This window comes from Rattus norvegicus, chromosome 1 (genome assembly GCF_021556685.1).
Source record: "Rattus norvegicus strain SHRSP/BbbUtx chromosome 1, alternate assembly SHRSP_T2T, whole genome shotgun sequence".
Classification (NCBI taxonomy): Eukaryota; Metazoa; Chordata; class Mammalia; order Rodentia; family Muridae; genus Rattus; species Rattus norvegicus.
Window position 1 is genome coordinate 92,280,045 of NC_141534.1, and position 27,536 is coordinate 92,307,580.

At 48.4% G+C, this 27,536-nt stretch overlaps 2 long non-coding RNA genes across 13 annotated transcripts in view; both read left to right on the plus strand.

Moving 5' to 3' along the window:
- Positions 1-27,536, plus strand: part of LOC102549342 (uncharacterized) — a 136,634-nt gene that overhangs the window by 17,655 nt on the left and 91,443 nt on the right. For 6 of the 11 annotated variants that reach the window (XR_015649953.1, XR_015649998.1, XR_015649947.1 and 3 more), the window contains exon 2: positions 13,429-13,517. The exons of 4 other annotated variants lie outside the window; for them this stretch is intronic. This is a non-coding gene — a long non-coding RNA (uncharacterized LOC102549342). Of the gene's footprint in view, positions 1-13,428; positions 13,529-27,536 lie in introns of all 11 variants that reach the window. One more of the 11 variants, XR_015649960.1, reaches the window with a different exon arrangement.
- On the plus strand, positions 23,202-25,710 carry LOC148007285 (uncharacterized). 2 transcript variants are annotated; one of them, XR_015650070.1, is made up of 3 exons: positions 23,267-23,335; positions 23,659-23,880; positions 24,575-25,710. It is a non-coding gene; the product is annotated as an uncharacterized LOC148007285 (long non-coding RNA). The 2 variants fall into 2 exon arrangements; XR_015650066.1 differs by lacking the exon at positions 23,659-23,880 and having other exon boundaries at positions 23,202-23,335.

Consider the following 27,536-nt stretch of genomic DNA (forward strand, 5'->3'; position numbering starts at 1 on the left):
AGGGTTTTGGAGGACATCTTTATAATCTCTGAACTCACCCAGGGCCTGGCACCTCGAAAGAACTCTACAAATATTGGTTGAGATTGAGCAATACCTTCCCAGCCCCTTAACTTGGTCTGATAAGACCAGAAATTTGTGAAAACGCCAACCTGCTAAGAGAAAGACAAATCTCACTGATAAACAGTCATGTGTTCACATGGAACCTCCCTGAGGCTGACCCAGTCCAGTCTGTGTTGAGGCTGCTGCGGGGTCTTCCTCAGCTCTCTTCAGATTTCTTCAGTCTGTTAGTGCCTACACCTCCAGGCTCTGGCTGCTAGTCAGTTCCATCTGTCTGATTTTCTCTTTCTTAGACCTGGGAGAATGAGCACCAGAGGCCAGGTCGGTCCCTCAGGTTTGTTGATATAAGACACTCTTTTTTTTTTTCTTCTTTTTTCGGAGCTGGGGACCGAACCCAGGGCCTTGCGCTTGCTAGCAAGGCCCTGGGTTCGGTCCCCAGCTCCGAAAAAAAAAGAAAAAGAAAAAAAAAAAAGACAAATCGAATTGGGTTCCTTCGGTGGCCTGAAGCTCTGAGGGCAGGAAAGCACTTGCTTTTGTTGTTCCAGTGCCCAGTGGATTGTGAGTTGAAGGTCAGCCTGTAATACATAGCGAGTTCTATACAACAAGTTTGTGTCAATGCCCCTCCATCTCTTCCCAGAGTCTATTCCGAAGTCCTGTGCTCTCCTCACTCCCCATGGCCAAGCACGGAGACCACAGCGGACACTGAATTGTAGGACAGTCCAGCCAGGGCAGCAGTACACAGGACAGGCTGCTTCCTTCCTGGACCACATTCCCAGTAAGAGTGGAATCTCACACCCGCTGTATCTTCCCCACCCGTGCCATGGCCAGCCCCGAGCCTCTTTTCACAGTTCTTTTTTATTTTTTATTTTTATTTTTTGGACAAATCTCACACCGTAGCTTAAACTAGTGGTTCTCAACTTCCTAGTGACCCTTTAATTCAGTTCCTCATGTTATGCTGGACCCCCAACCATAAAATGATTTCATCGCTACCCCATAACTCTTACTTTGCACTTAAGAATCATAATGTAACTATGTGATATGCAGGATGGTCTTAGGTGACCCTTGTTAAAGAATCACCTGATCTTCCCTCCTCCCAAAGGGGTTTCAACACACAAATTGAGAACTTCTCGTTTAAATTTACAGTCAAGCTCAGGGCTTCAGAGTATGACTCTGGGAAGAGATGGAAGGGCTCGTGGTGGGTGTTCTCAGGTACTGGTTAATTGTTGGGACCAGGGCCAGGATTGAAGAGAGCACGAGATGAAATAGCGCCACAGAGCGTAAGCGATTAGGGAAACCCTAGCTTATTTCCTGGCACTTCAGGAAGGGCCAGCAGTCTGAAAACACCTTTCCTGATGATTTTAAGGGCTGCACTGTTAGAGACTGGCATGGAACCTAGGTTTTCCACCGACACCAAGTTGTTTGGAATCAAAAACTTCTTTCAAGGTCAGCACAATGGCTCTTCAGAGAAGTTGTCATCACTAAACCTACGGACCTGAGTTTGATCCCTGGACTAACGTGAAAGAAGAGAGCGGACTCTGCAGGATGTCCTCTGAGCTCCGCAGGTGCGCATGTGCACCCCACATGATGGATAAACGCCCTTCCCCCAGCACGTCACCCCTCCAATGAGAACGGTTACACATGTTTTACCAGTCACGGTCACAAGGTGGTAGCACTGCTTCACTGGCGTTTCCTAGTGAGCTAGCCAGACAGGCGGTTAGGATTAGAAAGGGTGGATTAGGGGCTGGGGATTTAGCTCAGTGGTAGAGCGCTTACCTAGGAAGCGCAAGGCCCTGGGTTCGCAAGGCCCTGGGTTCGGTCCCCAGCTCCGAAAAAAAGAATCAAAAAAAAAAAAAAAAAAAAAGGGTGGATTACGTGACAAGGTCAACGGTGTCATCCTGCCTGTCCCCCCACCCCTCACCCTGGCTCTCTGTAGAGTGACAGAATTGTGGTCAGAGTGAAACACTTGCATCCAGATTAGAGGACACTTTAGAGACGAGCTTACAGACCACACAAGGTTGTTGTTTAAATACAGTTCTGATACTTCTAGTGGGACCTGAAAGGCCCCTCCCCTCCCCTCCCTGTCTCTGTCCCTCCTTCTCTCCCTCCCTCCCAACATGTCTGTCCCTTTGCTGCTCTGGTCTTGTCGCCCAGGCTGACCCCGAGTGTATCCACTTGCTCCTAGGATGTGGTAACACATCGCTGCTGGGTGGTGATGGGTCACACTAAGTAACAAGGCTTTAGAGATCACTCTAGAGATGAATTTTTGTTGCACCTGCATTGATTTATGGGTGAAGTGAGAATGGACTCTGAAGTGAGACTCAATCAAACATGTCTGGTGTAGCTATGGCTTTAACCACAGGACCTCACTGTGTAGCTATGGCTGGCTTGGACCTCTCTATGCAGACCATAGAGAGCGCCTGCGTCTTCCTCCGGGAATGCTGCAACCCTGGCTAGCATGGCTTCCACTCTTAAGTCTGGGCTGTGCTCCCAAGTGCCCCTCGCACTCTCACGCCTCCATCCCACGGCTCCTCTGCCATTTTCAGCAACTTCTCTGGTTTAGAACCCAGGACTCCTGCTTTCAGCCTTGACCTTCGACCAAGGTATCGTTTGATGATGCCTGTACCCCAATCAAGGTATCGTTTGATGATGCCTGTACCCCAATCCTTCAGAGGTTCTTTGGCAGCCGCCGGTCTCCTTCAGGTGTCTGCCTAGTTTTCATGGCTCAGCGTAGCCGCCTTAGCAAGTTTCCCTAACTTGTGGTTTCTCCACCACCTCTTCCTGCCATGGTGATCCCTGTCTCCTAAACGGTGCTCATCACTCTTTCTCGATGGTGGTAAGGTTGGCTCTAGAGTTAGGCAAGCGTAGCTTCCAACTCCAAGGGTACCATCCACCTTGGCAAATCACCCCATTTCCTGAGGCCCAGCATCCTCTGCTGAAGTAACCTGTTGTGTTGGCTAAAATGAATGCTGCTCAATGAGCATCTACAGCAGGAACCATTACCTGCTTCCTTTCGCTTGTGTCTCCCTTGTTTCCGTGGTCCTACTGCTCAGATGCCCAATCCAAAACCCTCCTCTTTCAGGAAATGTGTCCCAGACATTCCCGACGCACTGACCCTATCTCACCCTTGTGCTAGCATCTAATTCGCCAGCTTGGCAGTAATACATTAGCTGGGGGTGGCAGAACTAAATTTCCTTTTAGTCTTTTAAGAGAGCATGTGAGTTATCTTTAGTGCTGCAACAGCTCCTTCTGCAGTCAAGAGTCAGATCTCGGTAGCTTTGAACACCTCAGGGGGGGGGCAGCTTTCCTCAGGGTCCTTCCTCTTTGTAGACTTCAGTGTTCTCCTTTTCATTTTCATGTCTCTCGATAGCCCCTCTCCGGGAGGGATTGATGAAAACATTTAAGTTATTATCACTTAATTTTTTTTTAAAGCTGGGCATGACTTTAATTCTAGAACTTAGGAGGTAGAGGCAAGTGGGTCTTTGTAAGTTCATGGCCAGTCGGGGCTCCGTAGTGACTGAGACCCTGACTTAAAATATTAAAAAAAAAATATTGTGTGTGTGTGTCTACATGTGAATGCCGATGCCTAAGGAGGCCAGAGGCATCGCATCCGCCGGAACAGGGATTGCAGGCAGTTGTGAGCCACTAGATGTGGATGCTAGGAACTGAACCCAGGTCCTCTGCAAGGACGGCAGTGCACTCTACTGCCCAACTGTTCTCTAGACCTGGTGAAATTTGTAAATGAAATTCTGATAAGTGCTTTAAGGAAACTGGCACGGTAAGGACTTAAGCCCAGTGAGAATTGCCTCAGCAGCCGGGGGGCTGGGAGATGGACACACTTTCCTATTTTGTAAACTGGTAACCAAGTCCTTACCCTCTTGCTTCAGAAGACACTGAGGACAAAGTATAACTGCTACCCAAACAGCTCAGGTTGCTCAAGGGAGGCCCTGGGCCCCTGACCTGGGTCGGGTGGATTTTGCTCTCAACTCTAGTCAGGAGTAGTACTTGGGTCTATGAGGTTGGTGGGTATTTGTAACAGGAGCCAGAGTTTCCTGTCAGTGGCAATTACAGCCCTTGAGTGCTATGCACTCCGTGAAATGTAGCAAAGATTTCCCCGAGTCCTGGATCGGGGTGGGGCGGGGCGGGGCGGGGTGGGGCGGGAGCTTGCTTATGCTTAGCATTTTCTTCCTATCAGTCAGCTTCCTATCAGTTCACTCATGGCTCTCCCAGTCGGGAATTTTGGCCTTTCCTCTGCCATGGGTTCCCACCAAAGTCCAAATTTAGTTACTTCTGCTTAATTGGCTTTGCTTTGAGAAGAGAGGCCCACAGAATGGCTTCTCTGTTGCTTTCCAGGATTCTAATTTTCCCTGCTGGTTTTCAGTCCTGGGTGTTTGTTAGAATCCGAGACATTTGACCATCTTCCAGGGCCTGCCCAACTATTCTGGTGTCCCCAGGCACTGAGAGTTTAAGAACGCTCAAGATGGCTCAGTGGCTGAAGACATTTGCCAGCAAGCTTCATCGTCTGTGTTGGATGCCCAGGTGGAAGGGAGGAACCGCCTCCCCCAAGCTGTTTTCCGACTTCCACACGCTTGCTGTGGTTTGCTCGCCTCTCCCAGGAAATGAAATGAAATAAAACAATGTTTGCAAGTAATACAGTTGTTTTGCAAAAGTGGGGAAGCATTAGCCAAGTGCTCCGTGTCCCCTTGAGCACTAGGGAAGGGCACTGGCACCCTGGGCTCCTCTCGGGCTGATCTAAGGAGACAAAGTGTAGCCCCTCTGCTATCTGGCTACAGTGCACACCTCAAACTTCACCCTGAGGAAATATTAGGTGAGCCTGAATCGAGGGTTATTACAACAAGAACAAGAACAAGAACAAGAACAAGAACAACAACAACAACAACAACAACAACAACAACAGACAAACCAACCAAAAAACAGCTGGTGATACTCTTCAAAACTGTTAAGGTCAGCCAGGTATGGGGTAGCACCAAGAAGCCAGAGGGAGAAGGCTCACAAATTCCAGGCCAGCTTGAACCTCGCCTCCAGCAAGAGACAGGAAACTGTTAAGCAGGGTATGGTAGCTCAGGTCTATGATCCCAGAGCTTGGGAGGTAGAGATAGGAGGAGCAGGAATTCAAAGCCCGCCTGGATAATTTGAGAGGAGCCTAGGGTAGGTGAGACCCGGTGTACATAACCTCCACCCCTCTCCTACAACCACAATGAAAACCGAACCTAACAAAAACCAACAAACGGAATAAACCCCAGACCTCAGAAACTCCCAGAGTTTAGCTGAGCAACTTCCAGGAACAGCTACATAGCGAGTTCCAGGCCAGGCCGAGCTACAGAACGAGGCCTCGTCTCAAAAACAAACAACAGAACTAAAAATCAAAATGTTCTGGCCATGAAGACAGAAGTTGGAAGCATTGTACCAGAAGACTAAGGGGACTGAAGACGCGCTCAGAGACAGAACCCTTCGCTAGAGTGAGCTAGACCTCGGGTTCAACACAAGGACCGTGAAACCAAAATCAAAGTGAAACAGAAATCCACTACTAAAAATAAGCTTAAAAGAGACAAAACAGTTAAATTCGGGGAGATAGAGCCTTAGGTTGGAGCCTGGCTCAGTAAAAGGTGGAGGCGGCCCACTCCTTTGATCCCAGGACTCAGGAAGCAGAGGCAGGCAGATCTCTGAGTTTAAGGCTAGCCTGGTCTACAGAGTGAGTTCCAGGCCAGTCTGGTGTCGTAGGGAATTCCTAGCAAAGGCTACACACTGTCTTCAAAAAACAAAAACAAAAAGGCAAAAAAGCTTCCAGATCATTCTAATGTATTATCGAAGTTAAGAACCACTTATTTAAGTTTAAACTTGCTTAATAATCCTTTAGAAAGCTAACTCTTTATTTCCTGAAGAGGCTGTTTATCCACATTTTCAGCTATTCCCACAATCTATAGATTGAGTTCAGACTCCTTAGGGTAGCAGTCACAGTTCTTCAGCATGGCCTCGGCTCCTTGCTCTTCGGTCAATCCTGATTCACATTTGATGTTCTGCAAGGTCCTTGCCCTGCTTTTCAGCCTCCCAGAGTTTTCATCCCAAGCCTCGTTTCAGATCCCATCTCACTATGGAAGCTTTGTATGATTATTTCCATTCCAATCGTTTTTGCATGCTGGTCGATGCAATGGTGTGGACCGGAAACATCTGAATCTAGGCTGATGGTGGGGGCACACTCTGGGAGGCAGGAACAGACAGATCTCTGTGAGTTCAAGGCCAGCCTGGTCTATACAGTGAGTTTCAGGCTAGCCAGGGCTACATAATGAAACTGTTTAAATCCTAGAAGGAAATTCGTGAATATGTGTGTGTGTGTGTCTGAAGGCTGTTCCATCCACAGGTTCTGAGATAAGGGCTAAGTCTGTGATGCCGAGGGTGATGGTGGTCTATAGATGAGAGACAGAGAGGTCTCAGTGCTGGGCTCCGTCCTCTTGCTATAGTTCAGTGGTCCCTAGAGGCATTTTGTAGGTTGTTGCTCGGGGTTTCCTGGTTAAACTTGTTATCATTTCCTGCACGGCCTTTAATATTTCTTCCCTGCTTGCTCTTCAGCAAAGCAACAGACATTTTTAGACTGGAATGGAATGGTTGGGACTTTGAAGAATCCGTTCTCCTGAGATCTTTCTCTTTCCTTGAACATAACTTAGTAAACAAGTGACCTATTGAAAGGAGAATGTAACTCAAGCTAGGGAGAAGGGAGGGGTGTAAGTTCCTAAAGGCCAGAGGGACCACCTCTGCTTAGACAACAGGACAATGTAATTTCTAGGAAGTACAACTCCTTAATTGTTCTTAAATCCTGCTCCCTGCGTAGCAAAACCGGCTTAAGGCGTTTGTGTACACAGGTGAATCAGTTCTCCTCTCTCAGGAACCCTTTCTGGTTCTGGCTCCTCCACTCCTTAGGTCTGCGAAAGTGAGGCCAAAGGGACAGGTGAGAAGGAAGTCAGAAGCCACAACGCACGGAAAGGGACAGGTGGAGTTGCCATTGTTCAAGGCCCTGGCTTCCGAGTCTCCTCCTCTTGGATCGTTCCAGGAACCCTCCAGGATTTTCTATTTCCTTATTGCACTTCTTCGAGTCACATCCCTTTTATGGCCCTGAGAATGGTTGTGCAAATAGTTCCTAAGTCTGTCAACTTGTGATTTCTCATTCGGTCAAAGAATCTGGTCCTGCGTTTTCCTAAAAAAGACTAATGGTTCGTAAACAGTAGGTTAAGGAAGTGCCTTGAAGTTGTGCTAGGAAACAGGCGCCTGTGTGAATATTGAGACAGAAGACAGCTTATGTCGGCTGTGTTCAATCTGAAAGTAGGGGGAGGGGGAGGTAGAAATCATTCTGGAAGGTGAACTGTGTTTGGGAGATCTCAGAAAAATGTAAGACACGTTCTGCCCAGATTGAGTGAAGACAGAGTTGAATGATGGAGTTGGTCCCCATTGGGCACATTGCTTGATGCCTTTGTCTTGACTTTTTTAGGTTGTGGAAATGAGCACAACTCCAGACTGTTCTGAGAGGATAGTGGCTTCATGTAACGACTTAGGTAGTCAGTGCGTGTAGTGCGTGCCGAGTGTGAGCGGTGGTGATTATGGGAGCAGTGCTAGCTTGGGCATCTAGGTTAGGAGGGTTGCTTGCCGCAGCGTCCTGGCAGGGCAGCTGGAGGCAAAATGGCCCAGGGAGGTAGACATTCCAGGTCTCACTAGGTAGTGCTAGGAAAATACCTTTGCTCAGAAGGAGATCTCGAGGGATGAGGAACCAGTTATACTCTCCTGGAGGTCTAGGCACGAACCCTGCAATTATATATGTTTGTCAAGCCTTGGTAGAGGTTTCAGGAAATGCTCTGTGAGGACCATTCATCTAGCTATTAATCTATTAATAAGATAATTTCTTATTAAAAGGCGAGAGTCACTGTTTTTAACTTTGGGCTGTCCTCATTTATACAGTGTAAGGAGGACTGAGGATGGCTCTAATAAGGAAATGAGCAGATTTGGGGCTGGTGTATGTGAGCCGAGGGAGCATGTGTTTTATTTGAACATAAAAAGGGCTTCTTAAAGCTGGATCTCCCCATATAAACCCAGTGGGCGCCCCGAGACGATTGCAGACTCCCTCGTGAAATGCTGAAGTGGAGTCGCAGCAGAAGGCCGTATGCTGGGCTTTGCTTCGTGGTAGGTTTGACGGAGGCTTGTCGTTGAAGACAAAGGAAGAGACCTGAGAGAGAGAACTGAATGGTGAGAGAGGAGGGCCGCAGAGATGCTTATGGGGGCCATCCCAGGCTGGGCACTCGCATGGCTTTGCTCTCTTAGTGTTCTTTTCTGATGCAGTAAGAGTTATTCTTGTGTTGCAGATGAGAGACGATGGCTCTGCCCAGGGTCATCCAGCTGGAGTTAGTGTCTTACCTCCAAGTCTGTCCTGCTTCTCTACAGAACAGACAAAGACAAGGAAAGCAAGGTGAATGTGTGTCCCTGGTTGAAGTTTAGAAAGGGTACTTGTGGGGTTGGGGATTTAGCTCAGTGGTAGAGTGCGCCCTGGGTTCGGTCCCCAGCTCCGAAAAAAAAGAAAAAAAAAAAAAGAAAGGGTACTTGTGTTAAGTCAGATAGTGACTGCCCAGGGTACTTGTGTTAAGTCAGATAGTGGCTACCAGGGTACTTGTGTTAAGTCAGAGAGTGGCTGCCAGGGTACTTGTGTTAAGTCAGATAGTGGCTGCCCAGGGTACTTGTATTAAGTCAGATAGTGGCTGCCCAGGGTACTTGTGTTAAGTCAGATAGTGGCTGTTGCCCAATGTCCACATCCCATTGGCACCTGGGAACACTTTGTTTGAAGGACATTGTAGGTGCACTGAAGTCAACATCTTGGGACAGTGATCTCAGGATCTCTGAGTGGTCCTGGAGCAAAAGCTTCCAAGAGGCTTACCAGGCAGGGTTACACTCAGCTGTCCACCTCCAAGGGGAGTTTTTATCCTGCCAATGCCTTGGTTTTGACATAGAGACTTTTTGAACTGTGGTCTACAGAACTGTAAGGCTTGGGGAGCAAGTGCCTGCTGTCTTGTGTTCCAGGCGTTTACAGACTGGCCTCTGGAAAAGGAAGGAAGGAAACAGCCGGAAGGTTGGACAGCAAGTAGATTTAGGTCATAGGTGCGAGGGAGCGTGTGGGATTAGCTGTTTCCTCCTCTCATTTCCTACTTGGTTTCCATGATACCGTAAGGGACCAAGGTGTTCAGCGCACCTCAGGAACATCTGCCAGGCCTCCGAGAATCATCTTTGGAGCATATGGATGGGTCCAAAGGGCTGGAGGAAGGCAATGGCAGATAGGTGACTTGAGTAATGGTGGGGAGGGGAGGCCTTTGTCCTTAGTCAGATGCATCCTGTCAGTGAAAATGGTCCATCACGTGAATGCCAGGGAAGAAAGTAGTCAGCGGTCTTTATTTTTTTGTCAGATGAACTGACATGTCATGGCAACCTGGAGTCAATGTCCAGTGGCTTCTGGACTTGGTGGCCTGGGATAAAATTCTCGTGGGCTCAGGCTGATTCTTGCACTGTTAAGTTGGGCAGGTCCCAGTCTGCAGACAAGGGCCTCCCACTTCGCTGAGGGATGGGTTTGCAGCTCAGGGTTTGTTTTTTTGTTTTCTTTCCCCTGGCATGTGGGGCAGTGTTAAAGCAGCCTCTCTAAACACATCATAATGGAGCCATCCCGTTCCTTGATGCTTCATTGACTCCTTCAGCAAACCACACCTTCTTTTCCCAGTCCTCCTAGATCCTGAGCGTCTTACAGAGCCATATGGGGCACTATGTGGGGGGAAATAAACCCAGATCAAATAAATACCCGGTAGTGGGTGGGGGTGGGGCAGATGAGTGGGGCCAATTGTGATTGCTCCGTTCTAAAGAACTCAGCCTTTTCTCCCCTCCACCTACCTCCGCCCTTTAGAGTTCCTGGCTAAGTCCTCAGCTCTGGGCACAAAGAAACTGGTTTCCTAGCTCCAGCTATGGTTTGGTCCCACCCACAGAGACAATAGGCCTATTTTTTTCAGTTGTCAAAAACCCTGTGTCTGACCCCTGAAACTGCCCCTTAAGGAGTGCCAAAGCTCACTTCTTCCTGTTCTGTTCTTGCTATGCCAGCTCAGTGTGCAGCTCCCCTTGTGGGGGGAGGGATAGGAGTCCCAGTCACAGGCTTGTGGGGGGAGGGATAGAAGTCCCAGGCACCGTCAGCCGGAGGGAAAGCTCCTGGAAATCCCAGACAGATGTGCACAGGAGAGTCCATCAGGCTGTTAGCAGATGAAACGGGAACTGTGGGCCAGCACCTGGCTGACTGCGTTTTGACCTTGAATGAGTACATTGGGCTCTTGAAGCCTTAGCTGTGACTTCTAAAACACGAGACTGAAGATGAACTCTGGATTCAGTGCTTGAATGCTTGACTGTCAGTGTTATTTGTTCTTCAGTGGAATGTGTGCGTCTTCCTGAAGGCCGGGATTCACCCTTGGACAGTGCCACTGTGCTGCCCGTTAGGGCACCTTTCAGGCAGACGGAATGGCATTTTTGGACAGGTCTCATTCTGGACCTCTTAAACGGGGTCCTGCCAGACTATGGAAATCCTTATTCCCAAAACCAACACTAAAGGAGTTTGGACTCTTTTTTTTTTTCCATCTTTATTAACTTGGGTATTTCTTATTTACATTTCGATTGTTATTCCCTTTCCCAACCCTTCCCCCTCCCCTTCTCTATGGGTGTTCCCCTCCCCATCCTCCCCCCAACAATCACGTTCACTGGGGGTTCAGTCTTAGCAGGACCAAGGGCTTCCCCTTCCACTGGTGATCTTACTAGGATATGCATTGCTACCTATGAGGTCAGAGTCCAGGGCCAGTCCATGTATAGTCTTTGAGTTTGGACTCTTAAGTTGGGGGGCTTTAAATGGGAAGTGACCGGTTGATCTGTTCTTCTGGGCATTTCTGGTAGCCATGTCCTACAGCGAGTCCGTTTCAGAGACTCAGCTCTCAGACAGGAGCATCAGAAGACGCAAGGCGTGGGGAAGAGCAAGAGCCATTTGGGAAGCGACAACAGGTCTCTGTGACTAAAGAAGAGAGAAGAGAAGGTGGCAGGGATGGGGCGAAGGTGTCTCCAAGCTATGTCTACTTTGTGCTCTAGGGTGGATCAAATAAGGATGAGGGTTAGGGCGGCTAGGGACTGAGGTGCTGCCCTGAGTTTGCAGTCCTGTTTGATGAGGAACTATGGGCGAGCTACCCCTGGGGCCACCCAGGCAGCCAGGAGATGCTGCTCCAGAAGGCCTAGGAAGGGAAGCCTGAGCACAGAGGGTCTCTGGCTTTATGGGAATTGCAGGCCTGGCCTCGGTCACACGGCACAAGGCTTTGTGTTTCCTTCTCAACCACTTTAATAATTTAGAGGGATTTTTCAGGAATATGACCAGATATCCTTAGCTTGGAATCACCATAACTAACTTACCAGGAAGTCTTGAGAGGGAGGGAGAGCATGGGGGGGGGGGGTTGCTCAAGAGGATGATAACAAGGAAGAGGGGGGCAGATGAAAACACACACCATAAAAATTTAACATTCTTTATAAATCATAAAAAGTCCAGTGTAAATATGAAAGTTCTGCTGAGAACACAGTGCCCATGGGTCAGATCCAGAAAGGGTGTGGCTCGTAGGACAAAAGAAAGTCACTGCAAAGGTTGGTGCTGAAACCTGGAGGTCCCGGTGCTTGCTGCTGGGTTTGCTCACTCTCTCGTAGGACGGCTCTCATGGATCCATAGCTCTGCAGTAAACAGCCAGCAAGCGTGCCGTGCGCAGCCCGGGCCTGCTGGACAATGTCCTGACCCGCATGATCTCATGGGGCCCTCCCGCTGGCAGATGGGCATTTGTTTAGCCTCACTTTATAGAGGAGGGGACAATACAGAGTCATGTGCTGAGGCCCACAGTACGTGTGCTCCAGCCAGAACTTGAAGTTAGGCTGCCTGGGAGCCGTAATCTCTCAATAGTTCTATATGGTTTGAAAATTCCATATTTAATTGCTTTAAGATAGGACAGGTGGGATGCAATGTGGTAGAGCAAGTGTGTGCTTGTGTGTGTGTGTGTGTGTGCGTCCCACCCGCTGATGGCAGGAAGGCTGTGGGGAGTGATGAGGTAGGACTTCTTCAAAAATTGGCCTCATATAAGCTATGGGATATTTGGAGAAAGTGAGATATCAGCATAGCCTTGCGCCAGCTGAGAGAGCCCATCAAACACCGCTGTCTCAGACCTGATTAGCTGATGGGCTGTGTTGGAGAAGGCGGTGGGACCTAGGCTATTTAGGTTCCCTTCCTATGTGAAACCACCAAGAGGGCCGGTGCTTTTTCTGGCTGGGCTCCTGCAGGTGTCAGGAGAGCAGGTACAGTGAGACATCTGTTCGCGGCTCTCTCATCCACGAGCAGTTTGGAGGACAAGGAAGTCCTATTCCCTACCCTGGACAAGGGGATTATTTAAGCAGCATATTTTTGGGGTGTTTACATATTCTTGCTTTAGAGGATCCTGTAAAGGGACACCTGGCTCCGTGTCAGCCGATCTGCGGATTTCATTTGCCACCGTAGCAGTCGCCCATCCTGTGGAAATGGTTGGGTCTGGGATCCGCTGGAGTGAATCTGTAGATTTCTGCTCTCAGGTTAACGAGTTGTATGTGGGCGAGGGTAAATGCCACACCGTCATCCTGAGTGCTGCTTTTGTAGCGTGGGCAGATCGAGTTCTACTACTGTTTGGGATCTCTGAGCAGCTGTGTCTCGGTGAACTGAAAGTGACCCTTCTGGTATACTGCTGTGTCTCTAGACGTGGGCAGGGCCACTGACACTGAGAAGTTGGAAGTTTCCCTGCCGGTGTGTGGACTCCTGATGCTTGTTACACACAGGACTTACCTTCCTGTCCTTGGACTTCCTCTACAGCCCATCCATGAATAGCCGGCCTAATTTCTAGACTGGTCTTTGAGTGCTTTTTCAATTCTTGGCCGTTTTCTGCCTGGGGTCCCCCTGAAGAAGCATCAGGAAATTATTTCACAGCCACCGTGGCATCTGTTTCATATTTTCTTTCCCCTTGAGCCCCAGTAAAAGATGCCAGGCTCCTGGCATTGGTACACATTGAGAATGGCCACTGGGCTCTTTGGTTGGTTACTTTTTTTCTGGGGAGCTCTCATAACAAGTATGTGAACCCACACAGCATCCTAAAGTCTTCTGTGTCATAGCCACTTACGAGTGTGGGGTGGGTGTCCGGGCGCACGCTTGCTGGTCAGGGTGTGGGTGGGGTCAGTGGCAGTAGAGATGAAGAGGAAATAATTCAAGAGCCCTTTCCTCATTTTTTTGTGCAACTTCCTGGTAATTTGCAGGTGCCAGAGGCTGATGTTCAACACTTCCCCACCCCGAACTGAAGTCTACTCTGGTCCTCTCCCGGCATGCACTGTGAGAAGCACTAAAGGTAGAGTTGAGGTACCGCAAACCTTCCCTGGGCATTGACTGGCTTGACATCACTGCGTCTGTGTCTTGGAGTAGGTTATAGATGACTGACAGCCACAGAAGGAAGGCTGGACAGCACAGCAGGCACCGGATGGACTTGTGCTTTGTTTCTCTGTGGTTCATACTTACGCACACCCATTTTTCCCCTTTTTCTTCAATTTTGGTTTTTCGAGACAGGGTTTCATTGTGTAGCCCTGGCTGTCCTAGACCTCTCTCTGTAGACCAGGCTGGCTTTGAACTCACAGAGATCCACCTGCCTCTGCCTCCCCAGTGCTGGGATTAAAAGTGTGCACCACCATTGCCTGACCTGGGCATACCCATCTTAAAGAAGTAGTTTGACTCGGGGCTGGAGACAGGACTCAGTGGTTTCCCTTTCCCTCTTCCTTCCTTTCCTCTCTTGGTTTCGGTGCTGGAGATGGAGCCCAAGCAGTGGGACCTGCTCTGTCATTGAGCTTCCAGCAGCTCCTGCCTCGTCCTCTCAGAAGACTTTTGGGATCGAGTCTTGGCCGAGAAAGAGTAGCAGACTCATCCCACTCCCCAGTGAGCTCAGATTCAGGTTCGCACGGTGAGCAGCCCCAGACGCAGGCTGTGTTTACAAAGAGTCACACATGGGGTGGCACTTGCAGTTCTGTTGTCTCGTCACCGTCTTTAGCACGTCAGTCTGAATATCACCGTTGAGCGGACAGCTCTACACACTTGAGTAGGAGCCAGAGCTTTCATTTCTATGCCCTGCTTCAGCAGGCCCATTCAAAAAGACATATGTAAAACTTAGTGGGAAAGAGAGTTCAGTGTGGTGAGTATGTCTGTAACCCCAGTAGTCAGGAGGTTGAGGGAGGAGGATCCTCATGAGTTCAAGGTCGGCCTGGTCTACATAGAAAGTTCTAACCAGGGGTTAGATCTCTGAGACTGTCTTTAAAAAAAAAAAAAGAATTTTATTACAGCGTGTGTGTACCATGATGAAAATGTGGAGACCAGAGGAAACCTTTTAGAAGTCATCGCACTAACTCACTAGCAGGGGGCCAGCAAGATGACTCAGTGAATGAGGTACTTGCTGCTAAGTCTGATGAACTGATTTGATCCCTGGGACTCATGAGGGAGAAGATTACTGACTCATGCAAGCTGTCCTTTGACCTCTCTATGTGGACTGTGGCATAAATGCAAACATGCATGCATATATACACAAAGCCAATAATAATATGTAAACATTCACAGGGAAGCGTAACTCACGGGGAGATAGAGAGCTGTTTGGACCTTGAAAAGAGTTTTCTGAGAAACCACGATCTCTTTACTTCTTTGAGTTAGTTGTTCGGGGTGGGGAAAGAGAGCGCTTTGTGAGCGACGGCCTAGTGCCAAGGTTTTGTCTGATGTACTCACACTAAGCCTGCTCTACCACACCCGGGTAGCCAAGAAGTAGAGCTGGAGTTTCCCCCTCTATTTTAAGCCTTTATGATGCGGTTTGGTGACTTCATCCTTCTTTTTACTTCCTTAGATTGTTATTTAGTTTGCTGTCACTTAGGTAAAATGAAGAAGGGCAGGGTAAGTAAAAACTTCCGGGATCTCATATTCCTGTGCCAGTTCCAGGTCTTTCTTTTTTTTTTTTTTTCTCTTTTTTCTTTTTTTCGGAGCTGGGGACCGAACCCAGGACCTTGCGCTCGCTAGGCAAGCGCTCTACCGCTGAGCTAAATCCCCAACCCCTGTTCCGGGTCTTTCTAATTCCTGTGTCTCTAGGGTAGTCTGGAGAATGAGTCCGTTGTGACCCTTTGACCAGTGCAATTGCTCCTTATGTAGGGTTGGCCTAGGGAAAGCAGGGAGTCCCAGTGCCGGGCGTTAGGGGCCGTTAGAATCAGGTGCACTGCACTTGGATTTAATCCCAATTAGTATGGTATTAGCTGTGGCCAGTTGGTATGAGCTGACCTCAGTTCCAGAATCTACAACATGATGAGGAGACCCCAACCAGTTCTGATAGCTGACTGGGAGCAAGTACTTGACACTCACCGAATGAATCATCAGCGCCTCTCAGAGATTATTGACATCATTCTTCAGGTAGAGGAGTTGTAAGTAGTGGGGTCACCATGGCTGTAACTCATGATTGTCAGAGTTGGAGTTATGAGCAGACCTGGCCCACCCGAGAGCCCGTGTCTCCAACTGCTCAGGTAGACTGTGTAGCCCATGATAGTGGAACAAGGAGTAACGGAGGAAAAGGCTTAAAGTGCCAGGTGTAGAGCTTCGGAAGCAGAAGTCATCCACTAATGGCAGTCTCACCACCAGAAAAGAGAAATGTGTCTTCCCAATGCTTGGCTTTGACCTTGTGAGTGGAAGATGCTGCCCCAAGACAGAGTGAGGTGGGAGTGAGATGGATCTTTCCAGAAACTTGGGGGTTTGCAAGGTGTCAGGGTTTCTTCCAATCTTGTTCTGCCAGACAGGCTTATTGTCGGGCATCTTGATCCCAAAGTTGCCTGACAGGTCCTGAAAGGAAAACATGGGCCACTGTGACTGAGTGGCCCTAGGGAAGGGCTCCCACTCCAAACCAGTTGATCAAGAACCACTTTCTGGGATTTCCTTCAGAGATCCTGTCCTTTTATTTTCTAACACCTTGCTGGGGGTGAGAAAAGCCCGTAGGGACGAGCGAAACATAGTGAGGCTACTGTTTGAAGGTGTATAAGAACGGAGGAGACCGGGAAGAGGGGTAAACCATATGCTGGCTTCACAGGGAGCTTGTTTCCTTTGCCATGTGTGCTTTGGCTCTCTTCCCGGCCAGGGGAAGAGCTTGCCCAGTGACCCATCGGACACTTCTGCCCGATCCAAGGCAGGCTACAGTTAGCTGACTCCTACTCCCCACCCCCTACCTTTCAGGACCTTTCAGCTGCTCGACCTTGGCAGTCTTCTCTCTCACCTTTCCTGAGCCTCAGTTTCTTACTTCTGAGGAAATTGTGACGGTATGGCATCTTCCTACCTCAGTGCTGAGTGAACACCTACAGTCAGGGGTTGGTGCAGAGGAGTGGAAAAATGCAAGGTACAATCCCTTCGCTCTAAGGCGGTTGTGATCTAGAAAAGGTGCAAACTCACATGTCAGGCATAGTTCACCTAGCACAGCCCTGTCTGTCACGGGCAGCGAGGGCTTGGGTTTTGGAGAGGGAGGGCTGCCGTATCTGCCCAGCACTCCGGGGGGGTTACGAAGGAGGTCCGTGTGGACGGTGAGGTCAGTTTATGCCATTCTAAGGGGCTTGGGATCCAAAGGTTTTTTTTTTTTTCTTTTAATTTTTAAAATGATTTTTCTTATTTTAAGTACACAGGTGTTCTGCTTGCTTGTGTGTGTGAGGCTGTCAGGTCCTCTGGAACTGGAACTGCAGACAGTTGTGAGCTGCCACATGGGTCCTTAGGAAGAGCATCCGGTGCTTTTAACCCCTAAGGCATCTCTCCAGGCCTGGATCAGAAGGCTTTTGAGATGGGGAGGATGACCTTGATTTGGTGACTTATTCTGACACTCAGTTATAAAGTAAGACGTTTGAATTGTGTGATGATTGGAGAGGATTTCCATGCTAATAAAGTCCTGATTACAAAATGCAGGATTTTGGGGTTGGGGATTTAGCTCAGTGGTAGAGCGCTTGCCTAGCAAGCGCAAGGCCCTGGGTTCGGTCCCCGGCTCCAAAAAAAGAACCAAAAAAAAAAAAAGCAGGATTTTTTTTTTTTTTTGAGACAAAGTCTTACGATATAGCCGTAGAGGGCCTGGAACGTCCTATATATACCAAGCTGCCCCGAACCTGACAGAGCTCCTCCTGCCTGTCTGTCAAGTATTGGGACCTAAAGGCATGAACCACCACGTTTGACCAAAAACCCAGGGGTTTTTTTATCTTACTAAAGAGAGGAAGCTGGGGTAGCGGTATCATGTGAGAGACATAGAGTCTCCTTTCCTGTTGTAAGAGCTCTCTACGTGTGTGCAAGGGAGGCTGTGATCAGATATTTCTTTTATCAGTGTGGATTGTGTAATATGCCTTCCCAGGGGACATGACCTCAGGGCATCTGGAGAGATGGGGACATTAGTGAACTGTTTAGGAAAGGGGTGGTTTTATTGTTGTTATTCTTTGTATGAGTGCTTTGCCTGTGTGTGTACCATGTGCATGCTCAGTGACCTTGGAGGTCAGAAGGACACAATGGGTCCCTCGGAACTGGAGTTACAGCACTGGGACCTGAGCCTGGGACCTCTGTAAGCACAGTGGCCCCACCCGTGGGCTTAGCCTCCTAGTCATCTCTCAGGCAGCTCTTGGATGAACTTCCGTTTTACGGCATCCTTGTTCTTCATTTGTCCAAGGGACAAAGTAATTATGGCCTCTTACTGCTTCTCTGCAGATACAGGATTTGTCACTGTAGAAACTCTCGTGAATAAGAGGTGCTATCCAGACAGGTCCCCCAATCCCAGGCTCAAGATGAATCCTCCTGTCTCCGACTTCCAAGTAGCTGCGGCCACAGATGCTTGAGCCCCTGGCTGCAAATTCTTCTTGTAGTTTCCCAACCTGCAAATCATCTCACAAGAATTATCTGGTTCTTACCAGAGTCTTGGAAGGTGGGAAGGCGAGTGGTTGTCTGGGCAAGAAGTTGTCTTTCTGTCTTCCAAACAGAACGTTTGCTGTGGGCTTCATTAGTGCCTCCTCACTCCCAGTGAGGAGGTGGGCGCTCACGCCTACAGACCCGTTCATCCGCTGCGTACTGGCTAAGCACTCAGGGGCTCTGAAACAGAAGTCCACGGAAGGCAGGCAGACAGACGGTCAGGACAGGTTAAGTTTGATTTTTGAAGATACTTTTTAATGAAAAATTGTGAATCAGGCAAAAATGGGTTTCCTCATCCCACCACCTGGAGACACAGACACAGCTTAGCCTTGTTCATAGTTTTCCAAATTGTAGCTTAATTGTATTATCTCATTCTGAAGGACACAGTCTAAACTGTGTCTTAAGCTTCTGTTTGTTTTCAAGAATCTTTATAAGAAGGTGTTACTACAGTGTGGATATATATATATATATATATATATATGGTCTTTAGACTTTTTTTTCCTAGATTGTGAGCTTTTTTTTTTTTTTTTCAGAGCTGGGGACCGAACCCAGGGCCTTGTGCTTGTTAGGCAAGCGCTCTACCACTGAGCTAAATCCCCAACCCCTTGTTTATCTTTTTTTAATTGAAAATTTAAGACATAACATAGCCTGGCAATGGTGGTGCACACACATCTTTAGTCCCAGCACTCAGGAGGCAGAGGCAGGTGGATCTCTGAGTTTGAGGCCAGCCTGGTCTACAGAGTGAGTTCTAGGACAGCCAGGGCTACACAGAGAAACCGTATCTTGAAAACCAACAACAAATGCTGTCATACAGAGTGATGGGTTTCATTCTGGATCTTTATGTGTTGGTGTCTTTGAACTTTGTTCTAATTCACTCCCATTCTTCAGTTTCCCTGTCCCCATCTGACGACTTCCTTTCCTCCCCCAGTCCCCGCTTCTGCTTTCTTACTTGGATGCCCTCACTTCCTTCATTTCTCTTCTCTTCCTTAAGACCTCTCCCTCCTGATCTCAAGATCCCCTCTCTAGTTCATTGCGCACACACACACACACACACACACACACACACACACACACACACACACACACACGGTTTTAAATCTGGGCTCTGCATGTGAGAGATGGTGTGTGACATCTATCTTTCTGAGTCTGGCTCATTTTCCTGTGTTCCTGTGAGTGTCACGATTTTGTTCTTCTTCATGGCTGAATAATATTCCATTGCATGGCTGCCCCACAGAAGAGTCCTTACCTGCTCATCCGTCGAGGAGCATTTGGGCTGCTTCCACTTCCTGGCCACTGTGAACAGCACAGCAGCAATCACACTTGTCCCTGCATCTCCAGTGACTGGAGTCTTCCCAGCAAATGGTCAAGAGTGGGCTAGCTCTGTCACAGGGGCGCTCTGACTTTAGCTTTCTGAGACTGATTTACACACGGTGTGCTGGCTTACACTCCTGCGTTCCCTCCGCACATCCTCCCCAGGAGGATGCACTGCTGTCCTTGGTTTTGTTGCTGACAGCCATTCTGACACAGGAGATGGACTCTAAAGCAGTTTTACTGTGCATTTCCCCACGGCCTAGGGCTGAGGATGCTGAGGGCCTTTTCGGGTATTATTTTGGCTCTTATATTTCCTTTCTGAGAACTGTCTATTCGTGTCTTTAGCTCACCTACTGAAAGGATAGTTTTTTGGTATATTTAATCAGTCTCTCTCTCTCTCTCTCTCTCTCTCTCTCTCTCTCTCTCTCTCTTTCTCTCTCTCTCTCTCTCTGTGATACCATTTATACTGTGTCCAACTGTAGCCCAGGCTGGCCTCAAATCCACTATGTCAGGTATGACTTCAACTTCTGATCTTCTTGGCTCCTCCTTCCGAGTACTGGAACCGCAGCTGTGCACCAACCATGCACAACCCCGGGTCTGGGGATTGGACCCAGGGATTCCCACTCGATAAGTAAGAACTCTGCCCACTGAGCTGCTGCCCTCCGCCCTACAGTTCTTGTGTCAGCTTCTCGTGTGATGGTGGCAAAGATTCCCTCTTTCTCTGCGTTTTCCACTCACTCTGCTGGTGGTCTCCTTTGCTGGTTTTGGCTGTTTTGTTCCATGCCATCCTATTTGCCAGGTTTGCAAATTTACCGTGTGTGTAGAGCGTCCTCACCGGCCAGGAGTGAATCTTGGATTCGCTGGAACTGGAGTTACAGATGGCTGTGAGCGGCCATGTTGGTTCTGGGAGCTGAACCTAGGTCCTCTGGAAGAGAAGGCTCTCCCCAGTTCCGTAATTTAAAAGTAATCTTGGTTTTAAATTTGTACCACATTTTAAAATTTAATTAAATTGTGTGTGTGTGTGTGTGTGTGTGTGTGTATGTGTGCAGGTGTGTGTGTACAGGTGTGTGTGCGCAGGTGTATGTGTGTGTGCAGGTGTGAGTGTGTGAGTGTGAGTGTGTGTGAGTATTTGTGCAGGTGTGTGTGTGTGAGTGTGTGTGTGTGCAGGTGTGTGTGTGTGTGTGTGTGTGTGTGCTTATATGGGAACATGAGTGCCATGGCGTACTTGTAGAGGTCAGAGGAAGAGGGTGGAGGGAGAGAGTACTGGGAGACACAGAGTAGTTTATTTTAATTTTCAATTATGTGTATACATATATTTCTGTGTAGGTGAATGCAAGTGCCCCAGGAGGCAGGGAGGTGTTGTGTCCCCTGGAGCTGTGGTTACTGGTTCTGTGTCAGGTACTAATCTCAGGTTCTCTGCAGGAGCAACAAATGCTGTCACCATGGAGTCATCTCCCCAGCCCTCTCAATAAAGCCTTGAAGGTCTTAGAATAATTTCCTAACAGGCAAGCTGAGAACTTGGCTTTTTCAAAAAGATCCAGCAGGTCTGGAGAGACGGCTCAGTCATTAAAAGTTCAAGCACACAATTAGAAAGACACTTGTTAGTAAGGATTCAAAACCATTTTTAAGAGTTCAGTGCTGTCCACAGTGCCGTGTTTTAAGTCTCTGCCGCTGGCCTGTTGAGCTCTCCCAATACCTTCCATTTTCAGTGCATCCTGGGCTCTCTGCTGCTTTTGTCATTAGTGTCCTGTGTGGTGGCATCTGCTGGCGATGATGCTGACAATGGAGACCGTCACTGTCAGCTTCACTAAATGTTTGTCACCCTCCCATTAACTTCTATTCATCACTTTATTTATTTATTTATTTATTTATTTATTTATTTTTGGTTCTTTTTTTCGGAGCTGGGGACCGAACCCAGGGCCTTGCGCTTCCTAGGCAAGCGCTCTACCACTGAGCTAAATCCCCAACCCCCTATTCATCACTTTAAACGTGGACTCAAACAGTTTTTCCTGCTGTCTGTCCCAGCTCTATATGATAGTCATTCAAGAATATATTTTTTAAAGATTTATTTATTTATGTATATGAGTCCTCTATCAGCACATGCAGAAGAGGCCTCTGTGTGCCAGAAGAGGGCATCGGATCCCATTACAGATGGTTGTGAGCCATCATGTGGTTGCTGGGAATTGAACTCAGGACCTCTGGAAGAGCAGTCAGTGCTCTTAACCACTGAGCCATCTCTCCAGCCCAGCAATATTCTTCTGTAAGACATTTCACACAGCCCCGCCCAGTTTCTCCAACTGACATATAAACATGTCCTCCTTTTCTTTGACTGTTAACCACAGGGGTGTCTTCCCAGTCTTTCAACATCTGCTCGTTTTGAGATAGAGTCTGGTTGTGCCGCTCAGGCTGACCTCATTTGCCATCCTCCTGCCTCAGTCTCCTGAGTATTGATATTATCAATTTGAGACAGCATACCCATCGTCTTTGGCATTTTCTGCAACACTGCTCTGCACAGCGCAGGGTAAGCAACAGCACACAGTGAATGGTGCAGGTAGGGACTGGCCACATGTGGGCACCATGGGTGTCTGTGAGTACTGCATCAGATCCACACCCAGCCCCTTGTACTGCCATTTGTGTTTGCTTTCCTGAGGGAATCTGGGCATGCACAGCCCCGCAGAGAGCTGATGGCAGCTAAGGAGTGCTGAGATGGGGATCACACTGGCTTTGTGAGGGGAATGGTCTCATGAGAACAGCCATGGAGCCGTTTGCTGTCACAGGGCACTCCAAGAATTTCAGATTTTGAGCTGGGTGTGGTGGCCCCTGCCTGTGACCCCAGCATGCTCGACAATGAGGCTGGGGTCATTGCCTCCAGCTCCAGGAAAGCTTGGGCCACAGAGTGAGACTTCATCTTGAAATCTAAATCAAACAGAACAAGCCAGGAGAGGTGGGGCGTATCTGTCGTGTCTGCACTTGGGAAGCAGAGGCAGAAAGACCAGGGTTCAAGGCCATCCTTAGCTTCGAAGACACTTGGGCTACGTGAGCCCCTGTGTCAGAAACAGTGTCAGATGATGGAGGGTTGTTTGCAGTCTGGTTGTTTCCAGTTTTCCTCTGATCAGGGCTGCTGTGATGATCGTGTGCTCGGCTTAGGTTTATTTCCCATTTCTGGTCATTTCCCCAAGGCTGTGGTTGAAGGCTGGAGAGTCGTTTGCTGGGAAGTGGCGGGCTCTCTAGGATAATCTGAAACCATTTCCCAGTGCCGTTAAAATGACTTGAATTCCCACTGACAGAGGGGAAGAGGAAGGGTTTGAACTGGGCAATGAAGTGGCTATTGTTTTAGTAAGGGTAAGTGTAATGAGTGTGTGTGTGTGCGTGTGTGTGTGTGTGTGTGTGTGTGTGTATGTGTGTGTATTTGTGTGTGTGCATGTGTGTATGTGTATATGTGTATGTGTGTGTATGTGTGTGCATGTGCGTGTGCATGTGTGTGTATCTGTATATGTGTGTATGTGTGCGTGTATGCATATGTGTGTGCATTTTATGTGTGTGCATGTGTGTGTTTATGTGTATGTGTGTGTGTGCATGTGTGTGTGCATGTGCGTGTGTGTGTGTGTGTGTCTATGCATGGACATATGTCTACACATATGATGCTGGGAATGCACATCAGCTTTCTCAGGCAAGGGCCCTGGCACTGAGCTGCATTCCCAGCCCACGACAAGCAAGACCTTGGAAAGACAGAATTTGTTTTGGAACCTGGCCCAGACGTTATCTTCAGCAGAAACCAATAAGATCCTTAGAGGGAATGTAGCTCACTGTTAAAGCACTAGCCTACAATGCTAAAGGCCCTGGGCTTCATTGCTTACAACCAAAAATGGAGGAGGAGATGGAGAAGGAGAGAAGGTTCCCTGAAGATAGAACCGTCTGGCAAAGGTAAATGTAGCAAGAGTTTTTAGCTTCTCCTCTTTATGCTCCTTGTGGGGTGCATTCCTCCAGCCACCCGCTCAGCAGCTCCCTGGATCTATGAACGAAAGACACACACACACACACACAGACACACACACACACACAGACACACACACACACGCACATACACACGCACAGACACACACACACACACACACACACACACACACGCTGTCTAGCTCAATGGCTGGGCAGTTCTAATCCTCCCCCTGCTATCCCAGGCCTGGTGGGGAAGTAGCCAGTGGCCACTTACCTGAATTTTCACATGGCTTATGGGCTCTCTCCTGCAGCTCTAAATCTGATTTATTTCCCACTGCATCATGGAGATCTTCCTTCTCCCGCTGTGTCCTAACCTGCAGAACTCTAAGGGTCCCGCCCCATCTCCCTTTGCCCAGTCATTGGCCGCTGGCATCTTCATTGATCGATCAAAAAACAATTGGGGATAAGGACCTTTAGCGTCTGGAAACGCAGATTCCTGATTGAACCAAAGCATTAGAACCAATCTCTAACAGGTAATGCTATGTGTTATGTTCTAGAAAGGTTAAATGCTTGTTTCCTAGCATTGTAAAAACAAAATAAAACCACCCACTCCCCCCAAAAGAAAAATAAAACAAAAAAGGTGAGTTTCAGGAGGCAAGAGAAATGTGGACTTTCCTGGGTGGCATTGCTGCAGTTTAGGCCGCAGTTCAGTGCAGGCTGACGATGGAGGACCTACAGTGCACAGGGAGCACTGGCTGCTCTTGCAGAGGACCAGAGTTTGACTCCCAGCAACCATCTATAGCTCACAACCACCCATCACTCCAGTTCCATGGGACCCAGTGCCTTCTACTGACTTCTGGGCACCAGGCGCACACATGGCACAGGTACAGACATGCAGACAAAAATACATATGCTTAAAGTAAATCTGAACAAACAACATTGCCTGGCAGCTACAGAGCAGCTGTAAAGGGTCAGTCAGGCTGAGCCTGCTGGGAGCAGACTGGGGTTCCAAGAGTCTCAGTCTGGCCCCGGAACAGGCCCCTGCAGTCTGCTCTTACCCTGTGCTTAGACTTTGCTCCTGGCAGATAACCATCTTCTCCGAAACTCCCGTGTCTTTTCTTGCTCTTGTTTTTCAATTTCCGTTGAAAGCATTAGTCATCTTGGCTCTGCTGAGCCGAGATGACCCACCATGTCTTCCCGTGGTGGAATCTTGTTTCCCCCCTGCAGCTCCAAGGTTCCTGCTGCACGGTTTGCTCTTTTACCGGGCGCTTCTCTTCTCCGCATTTCTCCGAGACTGTGTTTCTCTTCTGACTTCTGTTGGCATCTGGTGAGATGTTGTCTCCATTAGAAATACGCAATACACGTTGGTGAAATTGAAAACTGGGGGCTGGAGAGATGGCTCGGTGAGGAAGAGCATTTGCTGTTCTTGCAGAGGACCTGGATTTGGTCTCCAGCACCACATGGTGACTCACAACTGTCCTGAGGTTCTGACACCAAGGACACCAGGCGTGAACACAGTGCACATACATGTGGGCAGGCAAAAACAAAACCTGTATGTCTAAGATAAATGAATTAAAAGATAGATATTGACGGCCATTACAGTACATTGAGCTCCACAGAGACAGCGAGAGCCGGCGGGCACTGGGCGACTCTGTGCCTCGCGGAGGAAAATCAACTAAACACGGGCAAAGGAGATCCTAAGAAGCCGAGAGGCAAAATGTCCTCACATGCATTCTTTGTGCAAACCTGCCGGGAGGAGCACAAGAAGAAGCTGACCCAACTCTGTCAGCTTCTCAGAGTTGTCCAAGAAGTGCTCAGTGAGGTGGAAGACCATGTGGCTAAAGAAAGGGGGAAATGTGAAGACATGGCAAAGGCTGCCCAGGCTCGCTATGAAAGAGAAATGGAAACCTACATCCCCCACAAGGGGAGACCAAAGGAAGTTCAAGGACCCCAGTGCCCTCAAGAAGCCTCCTTTGGCCTCTTCTTGCTCTGTTCTGAGTACCGCCCCAAAATCAAAGGCAATGATCCTGGCTGATCATTGGTGATGTGCAAAGAAACTAGGAGAGATGTGGGCCAACACTGCCATGATGACAAGCAGCCCTATGAGAAGGCCGCCACGCTGAAGGAGAAGTACGAGAAGGACATTGCTGCCTACAGAGCTGAAGGAGAGCCTGATGCAGCAAAAGTGGGGGGGTGGTCAAGGCTGAGGAGAGCAGGGAAAAGAAGAGGAAGATGAGGAGGAGGATGGAGAGGATGAGGAAGATGATGAAGAAAAGTTGGTTCTAACACAGTTTTTTCTTGTCTATAAAGCATTTAACCCCCCTGTACACAACTCACATCTTTTAAAGAAAATTGAAATGCAAGGCTGTGTCAGATTTGTTTGTAAGCTGCACGGTGTCTTTTCATGTACAGTTAACACACTACCGAGTGTGTCTTTAGCTAGCCCTGTCCTGGTGGTGTCTTCCATAGCCACTAACCTTGCCTGGTACAGTCTGGGGGTGGAAACTGGCATGGAAATAAAGCAGGTTCTTATTGGTGCACGGCACAAATTAGTTATGTATGGGGACAGGAGTTTGATTTTGTTTTTGTTTTTTCCATCCTCAGTTGTCTCTGAGCAGCTTCTACGGAGATAACTGTAGTTTTGTTAACTGAGTGCAACTCTGTAATAGCAAAAAAAAAAAAAAAAATGGCGGCTGTTTTGTTGACATTCTTAATGCTTCTAAGTAAATACATTTTTTATTAAAAATAGATATTGCGAACATTTCACGTGCCTTATACCTAGATCCCTTCCTTCCTCTCTTCACGTACTCTCTTTTTAAACATCAGTTTCCCAAATGTCTCCAGGCACTAAGCGCTGCATGAAGTACCACATCGGCTACTAGAACGTAAATGTGGTTTGTCTTAAGGGATTCATGGCTCTGTGAGGGAGACGGCCAAACAAACAGACGGTTGTAGATTGAAACACAGAGGGTGCTGCAGGAATACAGGGAAGGGTTTCCTAACTGAACCTGGAGTGCTGGCATGAGGCTAGCTAGAGAATTCGCACCATATAAACATTTTACTCTGTGGTCCTGTAGAGCTGGCCTGGACTAGGCTGCCTTTGAACTTAGAGATCCTCCTGCCTCTGCCTCCTGAGGGCTGGGATTAAAGACCACCATGTGCAGCCTGCTTGTCTATTTAAAGAGCTGAATTCTCAGTGAGGAATGGGAGCCAAGGGAAGGGCCTTTTAAGCACAGCACGTGTACTCCATGACCGGACAACACCAGGCGGCTGCAAGCAGCTGTCAGTATTGCAACAGAGCGCATGGGGACATGTCAGAAGGACGCAGGGCAGATACTGTGGGACTGGCACACTGGGTTGAGAAGGCTGAGTTTGAGCTGGAGAGATGAGGATGGCTCAGGGATTCCCAGCACTGGCCGCTCTTCCAGAGGCCCTGGGATCTGTTCCCAAACACCCAGATGGTGGCTCACAATCATCTGTAACTCCAGTTCAAGGGGACCCAATGACTTGATTTTAGACCTTTATAACTTACATTTGCAAACTTTAAATCATTTTCTCAGACCCTCACTGCAAGAGTTACAGCCCCGAGGGAAAAGGCATCCTGAGAGTTTGGAGCGGAGCCAAGGACTAACACAAAATCACATTGTACAACAAACCTCACAGAACAGACGTATTGGGGAACACACTAGAGTGCGGCCACCTCTGGGAAGCAGGCTTATATAGGGTTTCTTAGTGGTGGTGGTGGGGTAAAGTTTTCCAGGGTGGGGATTGGTGAGATTTCATATCCTGAGTTTGGGGTGAGCTCAGAGATTGGTGGGTTTTCAAGTCCTCAGCTTGGCCTTTTTCTCTCCAGAGCTTACCAGCGTGTCTGAGGGGCTGGATCCAGCCATCATGGCTGTCAGGTTAGCAGCTCTTACAGAATCAGGATGCCACAGTTTTATTCCTGTTAAGTTTTAGCCTTAAAATTATAAGTTTTGAACTGAAGGTCTCTTAGTATCAAAATAAAAGTTTAAATCGCAGAGCCCATAGAGAGATCGGGAGTTGTATAAAATCATAAGTGGAGTCCACAGAGAGGTTGGGAACCTTCCTTCCCTTACCCCTTCTCCGTACAACCTTGCAGAATATCACAGTTTCTTCCAAGACTCATTTTATCCAAGCAGCCAAAGCTTAGCAAAGACCAACAAGCCAG